The sequence below is a fragment of the Cnephaeus nilssonii genome (genome assembly GCF_951640355.1).
Source record: "Cnephaeus nilssonii genome assembly, chromosome: 6".
Classification (NCBI taxonomy): Eukaryota; Metazoa; Chordata; class Mammalia; order Chiroptera; family Vespertilionidae; genus Cnephaeus; species Cnephaeus nilssonii.
Window position 1 is genome coordinate 50,294,478 of NC_137077.1, and position 13,000 is coordinate 50,307,477.

General features: G+C 44.1%; 1 pseudogene across 1 annotated transcript; it reads right to left on the reverse strand.

Moving 5' to 3' along the window:
- Positions 1-3,641: 3,641 nt before the first annotated feature.
- Positions 3,642-10,319, reverse strand: LOC307101044 (annotated as a pseudogene). The gene is made up of 3 exons: positions 8,901-10,319; positions 4,571-5,256; positions 3,642-4,352 (listed from the first exon to the last, which is right to left on the reverse strand). The product of its transcript is annotated as an uncharacterized misc_RNA (transcript).
- Positions 10,320-13,000: the final 2,681 nt, after the last annotated feature.

Below are 13,000 nucleotides of genomic sequence, written 5' to 3' on the forward strand. Positions count from 1 at the left end.
GGCAGGTTGCAATTTTAAGTTGGGCGGTCTGGAAGAAGGTGGCATTTGAGTCAAAACGGAAGGAGATGATGGAATTAGCCTTGCATAACTGGGGAAGCAGGACCCTTGACCCTCACATTTAGTTTCCACTTGTGTGTGCCTTTAGGTTCCCTTGGAACCCAGAAGGGATTGGAAAAGGGTGGCCTGTCAACTACCTCACCCCAAAGTTCTCTCCACTTCCCTCTTGCACACCACACTAAAGCCCCTCAGAGGCCACCAGTCCAAATCCAACTGCTTCCTCTACCTGCTCATCTTTTCAGCCCGTGGCACTTGACCCTGAGGCCTGTTGCTTTTGGAATCCATGCCACTGTACTCCCCTGGTCTTGTCTCTGCCTATCTGCATCCCTTTAAAAAAAATTTTTTTTTATTGAAGAGAGAGATAGAAACATCAATGATGAGAGAGAATCATTGATCGGCTGCCTCCTGCACACCCCACACTGGGGATGGAGCCCGCAACCCAGGCATGTGCCCTGACCGGGAATCGAATCATGACCTCCAGGTTCATAGGTCGACACTCAACCACTGAGCCACGCTGACTGGGCTGCCTGTCTGCATCCTTGGCTGGCCCTCTGACATAGACATCTCAGCTGTCCTCAGCCCTTCCTCTCCCTGAGCAATCTTATTTTTATTCCTTGACTCTACTGTCATCTCTGAGCTGATAGCTCAATATTTATCTCCAGCCCTAGTCTCTCTGGAGCTTCAGAACTGTATTTTCCAACTGCCTCTGTTTTATTTTGCCTCATAGCATACTTAGCTATTTATTTCTCACCTCCTTCATGAGATTGTAAATTCCTTGAAGGCAGGTACCCTGTTTTATTCAACTTTGTTTCATCCTGAATGAATTATAACAGAACTGGCAATTTTAATAACAATAACTAACATTGACTGTTTTTATGTGTCAGGCTCTATGCTAAGTACTTTACACATATTAATTTAATTCATTTTAACAACCACCTTATGTGATGAGTAGTATTATAAGCCTCATTTTACAGATGAAAAAACTGAGGCTCAGAATTCAAACCCAGGCAATCTGGCTGCAAAGTCCAAATGCAGGGGACAGGATGGATTGTCACTCAGTTTCATTCCAAATCCATGCCTTTCTGCTCCAGAGGTCATAAAGCTAAAACGTACAATTCTCAGACACCCTTGCAGCTAGGATGTGAGTTGTGTTCTACTCGTTAGATGAAATTCAATCACATTTGGAAGGTGTAAGTGAGACAAAGACTCTCTCCTGCTGCTCTGGTTGTTTCTGCTGGCAAGCGTGGTCATGGGGTTGTTGGCTTTGTCTGGAGCAGTGTCCAGTGTCCAGTCATTTGCTTTGTGAGTACCAAGAGGCAGCTGTATCAGGAGAAAGTAGTAGCTTTCTGGCATGGGTCACACAGCAGGAGTATGTCTATAGGGTCGGACTACGCTAGAGTGCTTTCTGTTTCCTGCAACTAGAGTCAGGTGTGAGACCTTCAAGAAGGAGATCTGGGAGTAGTTATCTGATTTGACTGGGTTTGAAGGCAGTGAAGTCCCAGTTACCACATGTAATGGCAAAACCAGTAGCTTCCTTTACCACCTGGGGCTACCTGGAAGACAAGGCTTTGGCAGACTACGCAGCTGTTACAATAGACCATAATGGCAAGGAAAAGGAAATTGAGGCTCTGCTGTGGTCTGGCAGCTTTGGCTGCACTGGTGAGCTCAAAGAAAGAAAATGGAAAGCTCAAAGTTTTACATTCTTGGCTCAAGATGACCAGGCTGTTTCTAAGACTTCCTAAATGGATTTTCAACTCCTGCAGTCACAGGCAGATGTTCTGGAAACCGGACGCTGCAGGTTGTTGAACTACATCACAAGTTGAAATCACAAGCACGTCTTACATAAAAGCCAAGGCCTTGAGGAGGATCCTAAGAATGGGCAAAGGGGCTTTGGGATATACGTATTTCAAGATGCTAACTACCCAGGCCTCGCTAAATCTCACTGGCTGGTAAAGGCAGCCTCTCCTTCTCTGTCTAATGAGGCTGGTCCTGTCTTGCTTGAAGACTGTACGGGCCTCACCTGTGGTAACTAATGTGCAATGGATGTCTTGGGTGCATAGGCAGGGGAAGAAGCACAAAATCTGACTCTAGAGGAGAAGACACACAAACCAAAAGATTTTGCTAATTTATGTAGACACAAACTTGAGGAATATGTGTGGGGTTGGATCCTAAGGGTGCTAAACCAGAGAGGAAGAAACACAGTTTTACTGGTAAATTGGACTGAATTTATTGATAGGGTTTATTTATGTGGGTTCAAAGATTCCAAACTCCGTGTTCTGACTCCAGCAACTTGGACTGATTTGACCTCTTTCTTTCATTGACTGTCTAAAACCTGGACTCAGTAGAGGCATACAATAAATGAAGCTGAGTTACCAGAAGTCTGACAGCATGATTCAGAGGAAGGAATCCAAAGAATGAGGGAGAGGGATATGTTGCAGCATATTTATCACATTCAATCCACTCACTTGCTCCTAAATAATTTCTCTAAGAGTCCCTAGGGAATGTTCCCTTCACTGCAATATTGAGAAATACACGTGTAAGAGATGTTTTCTTAGTTGTTGTTTTTCTTTGATTTTTGGTTTTTTAATCCTTACTGGAGGATATGTTTTTATTATTATCATCACTATTGATTTTGAGAGAGAGAGAGAGAGATATCAACGTGAGAGAAACATTGATGTGAGAGAAACATTGATCGGTTGCCTCATGTATGTGCCCCAACCAGGGATCAAACCCACAACCTAGATATGTGCTCTGACCAGGAATCGAAGTTGCAACCTTTTCTTTTCTTTTTTTAAATCCTCACCAGAGGAGTGAGGATATTTTTTCATTGGTTTTAGACAGAGGGGAAGGGAGGGAGAAGGGGAGAAGGAGAGAGAGAGAAATATCAATTGCTTTGCTTCCACACACAAACTGACCAGGGGTGGGGATCAGATCTGCAACCTAGATACATGGCCTTGACTGGGAATCAAAACTGAGACCCTCCGGGGCACAGGCCAACACTCTGGGCCACCTGGCCAGGGCTTTTATCCTTTTGTTTTGTTTTTGTTTGCACACTCTAAAGGATAATTTTAGTAGAATACATTCATTTCTATTCACTCAACATTGCAAAGATAAAGCAACATAAAATATAAGGCAAAGGGAAGCTGGTCTTCAAGAAATTGTGTCTTGGAGTTTTTACTGATATAACAACCTTTCAAGCCTAGAACTACTCAAAGATGAATCATGAAGATAAAAGGGGGGGAAAACTTTATTTCAAACAGGTTAGGTGGTATGTGTGCTACAGCAAAAGCTGGTTGTAGCAAATAGTTTTATTTCAAACCTGCCTTGATATATATATTAGACATCATTGGAGGATGATTAATTTCTGGTAGACTAAATCCAATATTATGCCAATGTTTGCATTTATTATAGATCTTATTTTAGTACTAGAATTTAAATTTTCCTCACCAAAAAAATGAGAATAACAACTACTACTAAGGTTATGAGCTGTGAAATCCATTCCCCAGTATTGCTTTGAAAATACACCTGTAGATTATTAAGGGAAAATCTGCCTTTATCCAAATGTATTATTTCACTGAAATTCTTCAGTCATTGTCTACTGTTGGCTTGATTATTTCCCCACTTCTTATTTTTTACCCCAACCAATTAAACACCCGTATTCCTCAACTCTTCAGCTAATCACAATTTTTTCTCCTACTTCTGTGCCCACAGGATTCACCAAAATTATTTTGCCCAATCAGTTTTTACTGCACTAACTCTTCCTCCAGTAGCCAGGGATCCTTTGTTCACCAGGGGCACTTCATTCTTAGATAACATTTGCACCTTTTCTGCTTTCTTCTCTCCTTCAGTGCATACACCTAGAAGCCATCTAAGCAGGAAATAGGAGATTGCCAATTCTGTGAAGACCTCAGGTAAAGTTCCAACTGCACCATGGACCTGCCCCACCATTCTATCAACCCCTCACAAAGTGGGGTCAATTTTTGTTCCAACTCCAATAAGACCTACTGAAGGAGCATACTGAAGATCATTATGTTCCACAAACAGTGATACGATTTTGGAAAATATCAGTTTACATATGAGTTCTCTTTCCTTCTCTATCTTTGGAAATAATACCAGGTCTGACTTCTATCTCCTGGCCCACCTTTGACACTCCTTTTAGAATACTGCCACCAGCCACACACTCCTCAAGGTCATCAACTTCACAGCCAGGTTTGTTGACTTCTAAGGATCTGATAACAATAAGTCGGGGTAGCCCTAACCAATTTGGCTCAGTGGATAGAGCATCGGCCTTCGGACTAAAGAGTCCCAGGTTTGATTCTGGTCCAGGGGGCATGTACCTTGGTTGCGGGCACGTCCCCAGTAGGGGGCATGCAGGAGGCAGCTGATCGATGTTTCTCTCTCATCGATGTTTCTGACTCTCCCTCTCCCTTCCTCTCTGTAGAAAATTAATAAAATATTTTTTTAAAAAAACCACAATAAGTCAGGGTTCTGAAATAAAGACTCTTGGGGGTACTAGAGTTTCTTTACTGTGTACTCACAGACAACTTCAATATTATATTTCAGCTGAGCAGAAATTGGAATAACAGGAGCTCCTTCTGCTACTGTACCTTGTATAAATGCAAGGATCTGTTCATACTGTTCTTTAGCTTGGCTTTCTTTTACCACATCAATTTTATTCTATAGAATTCAAATATGCTTCATTTCATGATTTCTATAGCAACCAGGTGTTCAGAAGTCTGAGGCTTAGGGACAAGACTCATTTCTAATTATCAGTAGAAGAGATGCAGCCATCACTGCTGCACCATTCAGCATCGTAGCCATCAAAATACCATGGCCAGGACAGTCAACAAATGAGACATGTCTGAATAATTTGAAGTTTCCTTTGGTCTCTGGAATGTCTGTAGGAAACTCATTGGGTGCACTACTTCCAGAGGATCTATAACGTTCTGGATGAGGACAACTTGAGTCATCAAGTGTGTAAATCTTAGCATTAGCATATCCAAGCTTGATTGTAATATTTCTTTCTAGTTCATTTTTGAACCTGACAATATGAACTCCAGAAATAGCTTTTACAACTGTGGATTTCCCATGAGCTCAATGACCAGTTGTACCTAGATTAATTGTGGCTTGTCTGTGGATAACTTTGTGTGAAAGTGGTGTCAATCCAAGGTGGCCAGATCCTGACAAGAAAGATGTGGCCTTGCCCAAAGAGAGACATTTTCTTGAAAGGTGCTATGCTGATTTTTATTTGCATGCTCAGGGAGGAAGATGGAAGTACTACCATAGAAATGGGTTTTAATAGCAATGATGGGATCCCAGCATGGCAGGGGCCAGGTGGCAGCAAGTAACCACCAGAGGCAAGATAGGTATGGTCACTTTAAAAGGCAACAGGGTCAGAGAAATCATCAGAATGGCCTGGCCCACAGCAATCTTTGGCAGCAATTACTTGATCATAGTGTTCTAGTTCTGAAATAAGTGGGAAATCTATTAAAGTGATCTTTTCTTTTTCTCTTATAAATTTTCTCTTAGAAAATTTTAAACTTTCTTTGTTAACTTACATAGAGTAAAATTCACTCTTTTGGTGTACAGTTCTATGGGTATTGACAAATGCATAGTCAACACAGACAAGATACAGATCGGCTCCTTCACCCTGACCCTTGAGTATCAAACGTTTCTCCCACTCTTATCTCCTGGCAACCACTCATATGTTCTCTGTCTCTATAGTTTTTCCTTGTCCAGAATGTCATGTAAAAGAAATGCCACCAGATGTAGCCTTTTGAGGCCGGCTTCTCTCACATAGTATATGTATTTGAGATTTATTCATGTTGTTGCATTAACAGTAGTTCTTTCCTTTTTTACTGCTGATTAATATTCCACTATATGGATGTACTATTCACCAGTTAAAGAACATTTAAATTATTTCCAGTTTGGGGTATTTATGAATAAAGCAGCTATAAAAACTCACATAGATTTTTGAGTTTTCATTTCATTTCATTTGGGTTGTTTTCATTTATTTTCGGTATCTAGGAGAGAGGTTGTTGAATCATATGAGTATTGTTAACTTTATTAAAAACTGTTCAACCATCTTCCAAAATAGTTGTACCATTTTATATTTCCACCAGCAATGTCTGAGTATTTTGTTCCTCTACGTCCAAGAAAACTTAGAACATCAGGAAGGAAGGAAGAACAATAGAAAGAGTAAAAATATGAATAAATACATTTTCCTTCTTTTGAGTTTTCTAAATTATGTTTGATGTTTGAAGAAAAACTTATAACACTGTCTAAATGTATGTAGAAAAAATAAGGCCAACTCACCAAAAGGCAGGAAAAAGACAGAAATGAAAAACAGAAAAAGCACTTAACAAAAGGAAGATAACCCAATCAAAAAATGGGTAAAGGACCTAAATAGACAGTTTTTGAAAGAGGACATACAGAAGGCTTAGAAACATATGAAAACATTCTCAAAGTCACTAATCATCCAAGAGATGCAAATCAAAATGACAATGAGGTACCATCTCACACCTGTCAGAATGGCTGTCATCAACAAATCAATAAATGACAAGTGCTGGGGAGGATGCAGAGAAAAAGGAATCCTTGTGCACTGCTGGTGGGAATGCAGACTGGTGCAGCCACTGTGGAAAACAGTATGGAGTTTCCTCAAAAAAATTAAAAATGGAGCTCCCATTTGACCCAGTGATCTCACTTCTAGGAATAAGAAACTAGAAACATGAATCAGAAAGGATATATGCACCCCTATGTTCATAGCAGCACAATTTACAATAGCTAAGATTTGGAAACAGCCTAAGTGCCCATCAGAAGATGAGTGGATTAAAAAACAGTAGTACATCTATACAATGGAATACTATGCTACTGTAAAAAAGAAGGAACTCTTACCATTTGCAACAGCATGGATGGACCTGGAGAGCATTATGCTAAGCGAAATAAGCCAGTCAAAGAAGAATAAATATCACATGATCTCACTCACTTGTGGAATATAATGAACCAAATAGAGCCAGAGAAAAAAAAATATTTTAGAATATAATAGAAGTAAACCTGTTATTTGCAGATTTTTAATATTTCCTATAACTTTTGTGATTTTATACTATGTTAATAAAGTTTGGGGAATATTATTATATTTAAAATCTTTTTCTTGAAATGTTAATATTTATTGCATGTAACATTATTATATTTAAAAGTTTTTCTTGAAATATTAATGTTTATTGCATGTAACATTATTATACTTAAAATAATTTTTATTAAAAATAATAATAATAATAACATTAAAAAAAGAGAATAAAAACCCTGCTAATTCCATTTCCCTCTCCAAAGGCAAAAAACAAACAAATAAAACAAAACAAAACCAGAAAGAGCAAATAGAGGACAAAAAGTAAAATGGCAAACTTAAGCCCTAAGATATCAATAATTACATTAAACTAGAGGCCTGGTGCACAAAATTGATGCACAGGGAGTGAGGGGTCCCTCAGCCAAGCCTGCACCCTCTCCAATCTGGGACCCCTCAGGGGATGTCTGACTGCCAGCAGTTGGACATCCCTCTCTCAACCTGGGACCACTGGCTCCTAACCACTCACCTGCCTGCCTGCCTGCCTGATCATCCCTAACCCCTCTGCCTGCCTGCCTGATCACCCCTAACCCTCTGCCTGCCTGCCCGATTGCCCCTAACTGCCTCTGCCTGCCAGCCTGATTGCTCCTAACTGCCTCTGACTCCGCCCCCAGTCTAAACTGCAGTCTGGCCTCCCTCTGCAGGAGGCAACCTGGGGGATCAGGGGAAGGCGCCGCCCCCACTACTGCTGCCACTGCTGGCCTGAGCTTGGGCCCTTCACAGCCACCCATGGCTGCCTGAGCCTCAGCCCTCGCAGCTGCTACAGCTTTGTCCAGAAGGATGTCCAGAAGACATCCACCCTAATTAGCATATTACCCTTTTATTAGTAGAAATGGTATAAATACATCAATTAAAAGACAGATATTGGCAGAGTGGATTAAAAAACATGATCTAACTGTACACTCTTTACAAAAAATTCACTTCAAGTACAATGATGTAAGCAGGTTGAAAGTAAAAGAAGAACATCAATCAAGAGAAAGCAGAAGTGACATTATTAATATTAAATAAAGTAGACTTCAGGTGGGGGGGGAGCCAGAGATGAAAAATGACATTATATAATGACAAAAAAAGTCAATCCACCAAGAAGACATAGACCAGTGATTCTCAACCTTCCTAATGCCACGACCCTTTAATACAGTTCCTCATGTTGAGAACCGTTGCTGTAGATCCTAAGACCATCGGAAAACACAGATATTAACATTACGATTCATAACAGTAGCAAAATTACAGTTATGAAGTAGCAACGAAAATAATTTTATGGTTGGGGGTCACCACAACATGAGGAACTGTATTAAAGGGTCGCGGCATTAGAAAGGTTGAGAACCACTGACTTAGACAAATCAACAATTACAGTCTAGGATTTCAGTATCCCTCTCTTAACAATTGATAGAACATCTAGACAGAAAATCAGCAGAAATATATAGGAAGTCAAAAACACCATCAACCAACAGAATCTAATTGACATTTATAAAACACTATACCAATAATAACAGAATACACATTCTTTTCAAGTGCCCACTGAACAAATACCCAGATAGACCATACCTTGGACCATAAAACAAACCTCAAAAAATTGAAATTTTAAACCATACAAAATACATTTTATGACCCCAATAGAACCAAACTAGAAATCAACAACAGAAAGAAAACAGGTAACTCTTCAAACACTTGGAAACCAAACAGCACACTTCTAAGTAATCCATGGATATGGATATGGATATGCTTCGGCAAGACGCTACGGATGTTCCGGACGTACATGATCTTCCCCTGGTGCCGCACGGTGCCCACCGTGATGGAGTCTTTGCACTCATCCGAGGTGATATAAGGATCCGCCTGAAGGCCCAAATCCTTCAGCACCAAAAGCCCTGTAGCAATTCCATCAAATAGAGACAGCACCCAGATGGGCTTCCTCTTCTCAGCTGGGACAGGTGGGAAACCCTCCTGAGGGTCAAATTCCTGGTTGTAGTTATTGGCGAAGAACATCTGCAGCTGAGAGCACCAGTGGTCCTGTCATTTTAGCAGCAGCCCCCATAGGTGCCCTTGTGCCTGCACATGTAGCAGTTCCAAGGGTCTTCCTTAATGGCTGCCTGGGCAGCCCCTAGTCCCACCAGGAGATCCACACACTCCACGCAAGAGCACCTGCAGAAGTTGTTCCTGCACATGAGCGCCTCGCGCCCCCCACAGCAGATGGTGCAGTAGGACTGATAGCTGTCCTCATCGTACTGGTGGGCACATCCAGGAAGCAGTTCTTGCAGTTTTGGAATATTCCTCTGATGAAGAGAGGGTGTCCCACAAGAGATGCAAAAAGTCTTTAATGTCCCAGCACTTCCACCACACCTCCTACACCAGCTGCTCTCTTGTGCGTTGGTCAACAATCTCCTTGATTTTGGGCTTCTCAGCTGTGCTCTTTCTGGGCTTTTTGGCTGATGGGGGTGGTGCACATAGGCAGCTGCCTCAGTTTCAACCCACACGTCTGAGTAAACTTTGTAGGGGGTTCTTCTCCTCTTCTGGTGGCTCCAGGCCCTTGGGGCCAGAGGGTTGGAACCCTTCAAGGACCCATTCCATTATCTGTTTGTTCTGCACCTTCGGGGCCTTGGCAGTGTCACTCTCATGGTCGTCATGGCACGTTGGGAACAGCTTCCCCACACAGCTACTGGCCACCCGCAGGACTTCATAGATGGCTTTGCAGCACATGGGCTGCTTGTTGTAGGTGTCCTGTGGGAAGCCCTGCAGAAGGAGCTCAGCGGCATCTGCTCCTCCACCCACACCACTGAGAACTTGCCATCTCTGAACCACCAGAGGTGACCCCGCAGGTGCCTTCAGCTACTCCGTCCCTGCCTGTCATCCACCAAGACACAATGTGGCCTGGCCACCAGGAGAAGTCATGCAGTTTCCCCCATCCCAGCTCCCCAGTGCCAAAGCTTCAGCCATCCTCATACTCCAGTTTGTCATCAGCTGCTTTGGTGGTGTTCCTGTCCCCAGCGTCAGCCCTCACAGGCTCAGACATGGTGGCCACAGTGGGGGACTTAGGGTCAATGGGCTGCTGCACTGCAGGAGGGCTGGCCACCTCCACCTTCTGAGACTCCCCAGACCCTTGGTTTTCTTCCACAAAGTTCATTACTGCAATCACCTTGGCTTTCTCCTCAGCCCATAAGGCCAGCTGCAGCCCCTCTGTGGTCTGGCTCATGTTGGCAGTTCCTTAAAAATCTAAACATGCAATCCATAAATTGCACTCCTAGGCATTTATCCTAAATTATTTATTTATTTTTTAAAAATGTTCACACAAAACATTTTCCTGTAGAAGAAAATCAACTTTATTTTTTAATATTATTTTATTGATTTCAGAGAGGAAAGGAGAGGGAGAGAGAGATAGAAACATCAAGGATGGGAGAGAATCTTTTATTGGCCACCTCCTGCAGGTCCCACACTGGGGATTGAGCCCGCAACCTGGGCAGGTGCCCTGACTGGGAATCGAACCATGACTTCCTGGTTCATAGGTCAACACTCAACCACTGAGCCATGCCAGCTGGGCTCAACTTTATTCTTAATAGCTAAAAACTAGAAACAAACCAGATATGCTTCAACAAGTGAATACTTAAATTGGGGTACACCCATGCAGTGGAATACTACTCAGAAATACAAAGGAATGAACTATTGATACATGTAACAGCCTGAATGAATCTCCAGGGAATTATGCTAAGTGAGAAAAGCCAGGCCCAAAAGATTACATACCATATGATTCCATTTATTTACTAGAGGCCTGGTGCATGAAATTTGTGCACAGGTGGGGTCCCTAGGCCTGGCCGGTAATCAGGGCCAATCAGGGCCAGGCCAATTGGAGCTGGGCCAATCAGGGCCTGCTGGCTGGGAGGGGGGGTCTGAGGGGTAGGGACCATGGGAGGTTGGACGCCAGCCCCAGGAGGGAGCCAGCCCTCAGCCCCCCTGGGAAAGGGGCTGCATCTGCCACCACCCATCCCTGGTTTCCCGTCCCAGCCTGGGGCCTGCTGGCTGTGGGGAGGAACTGCGGGAGGTTGGCCAGGGGGAGGAGATTGGCTGTGAGAGTGCACTGACCACCAGGGGGCAGCTCCTGCATTGAGTGTCTGCCGCCTGCTGGTCAGTGTGCGTCATAGCGACTGGTTGTTCCGGTCATTCCGGTCATTTGGTCATAACGGTCGCTTAGACTTTTATATATATATAGATATAGCATTCTTGAAATGACAGTTATTGAAATGGAAAACAATTTAGTGATTGCCCAGGGGTTAAAGAGAAGATAGGGCCAGAGGTAGTGCTATAGTTTTGTAAGATGTCAGCTTTGGAGAAAACTGAGAAAAGGGTACGTGAAGTTCTCTCTGTGCTGTTTCTTACAAATGCAAGTCTATGATTCTCTCAAAAAAGTTTAATTTTTTTAAATGGCTTTGTAAAATGTTTTGCATTTATTTTTTAAAATAAATTCATGGTGTGTTTTTTGGGTTTTTTATATTCAACTCTTACCCTAAACACACACACCCCAAAATTTTTCCTCCTGGGTATTAATTATAGGAAAGAACTCCCCTTCTTATTTTAGGAGACTGGAAGGAGGTTGCAGGTGCCGGAGACTCACACTGTTCTCCAGGAGTCCCAGGGCAAACTGGAAACCAGGATACTTTTCCAGCTGGTGGGATGCGGGTGTAGGGGAGGCAGGAGGCGTGGCCCCAGGAGGCCACTGGAAGAGGGGTAAGGCCCTGGGCCCGCAGGGCTGGGGACACTCAAGCGCCACCTGCCGACTCCTCGTGGGCGCAGATGGTTGCACCTTCGGGTGCATTGTCAGCGCCGAGGGTGTAAATACGCCGAGGAGAGAAAGTGGGGAGCTGGCAAGAATTCAGCTTCCCCACGCGGTTGGCTCAGGAAATGAGCTGAGACGGCGGACAGCGCAGAGCCGGGAGCAGCTTCTCCAACTCCAAAGGTTTCTGTAAGGAGAATTTGGGGGATCCAGGGTCCCGCTTCCTGCCCGTCCCCGCTCTGGCTGAACCAACCTAGCCCTATGCGCCCCGCGCTCCAGGACTTTGGCGCCTTTTCTGGATTCCTCCCCTCGCCCTTCTGATTCCCACCTTGGCTGTGGCTTTCAGGGGATTCCCACCCCAACACAAAGCTTCTTTTTGTTCTTGCAGTTCCTCTTCGCCCCTCAGCCCCGCCCACGAGGAATGCGGCCTTGGACCAGGCCTTGGACGTGATCAGGTTGGAGGGGGGTGCAGCAGATGCCAGGGCAGCGGGCTGGCCAGGTGCCCGCTGCGAGGAGATGGAGAGGGGGGGGGGGGGCTCCACACCCAGGAGTGGCGGAGGCCAGCGCCTCTGAGAGGCAGACCTCGACCTAGACTGCCTGGGCTCAAACCCCTGGTGGGCCACTCGCTAGCTGAGCGACTGAGGGCAGGCTCTTTATCTGTCAGTGCCTTCCTTTCCTTGTTCCTAAAATAGAGCTAAAAATAGCGCATGCTTCCAGGGTTGTTGGGAGGATTAAATGAATTAACATATGCAAAGCTTTTAGGAGCCTGTCTAATCCACACTAAATGCTGTATAAGGCTTGCTATCATTGTAAGTACTTAAGCACCAGAATTCAGTGTCCTCTTCCCAGGTTCCATTCTGCCTCTTTCTCCTTGCCTCTCTGGAAGTCCTGTCACAATCTGGTTATGCTCACTGGTCCACAGGAATGAGATACCAGTCCCCTCACCCTGGCCCAGGTGCCTCTCCCCTCTCCCAACCCTTTGCTCTCCTTGGTGACAGGAAGTAAGCAGAGGGATGTTCTGGCCTCACCTGGTCTGAGTCACACACCAGAGTGAGCAAAGCTGG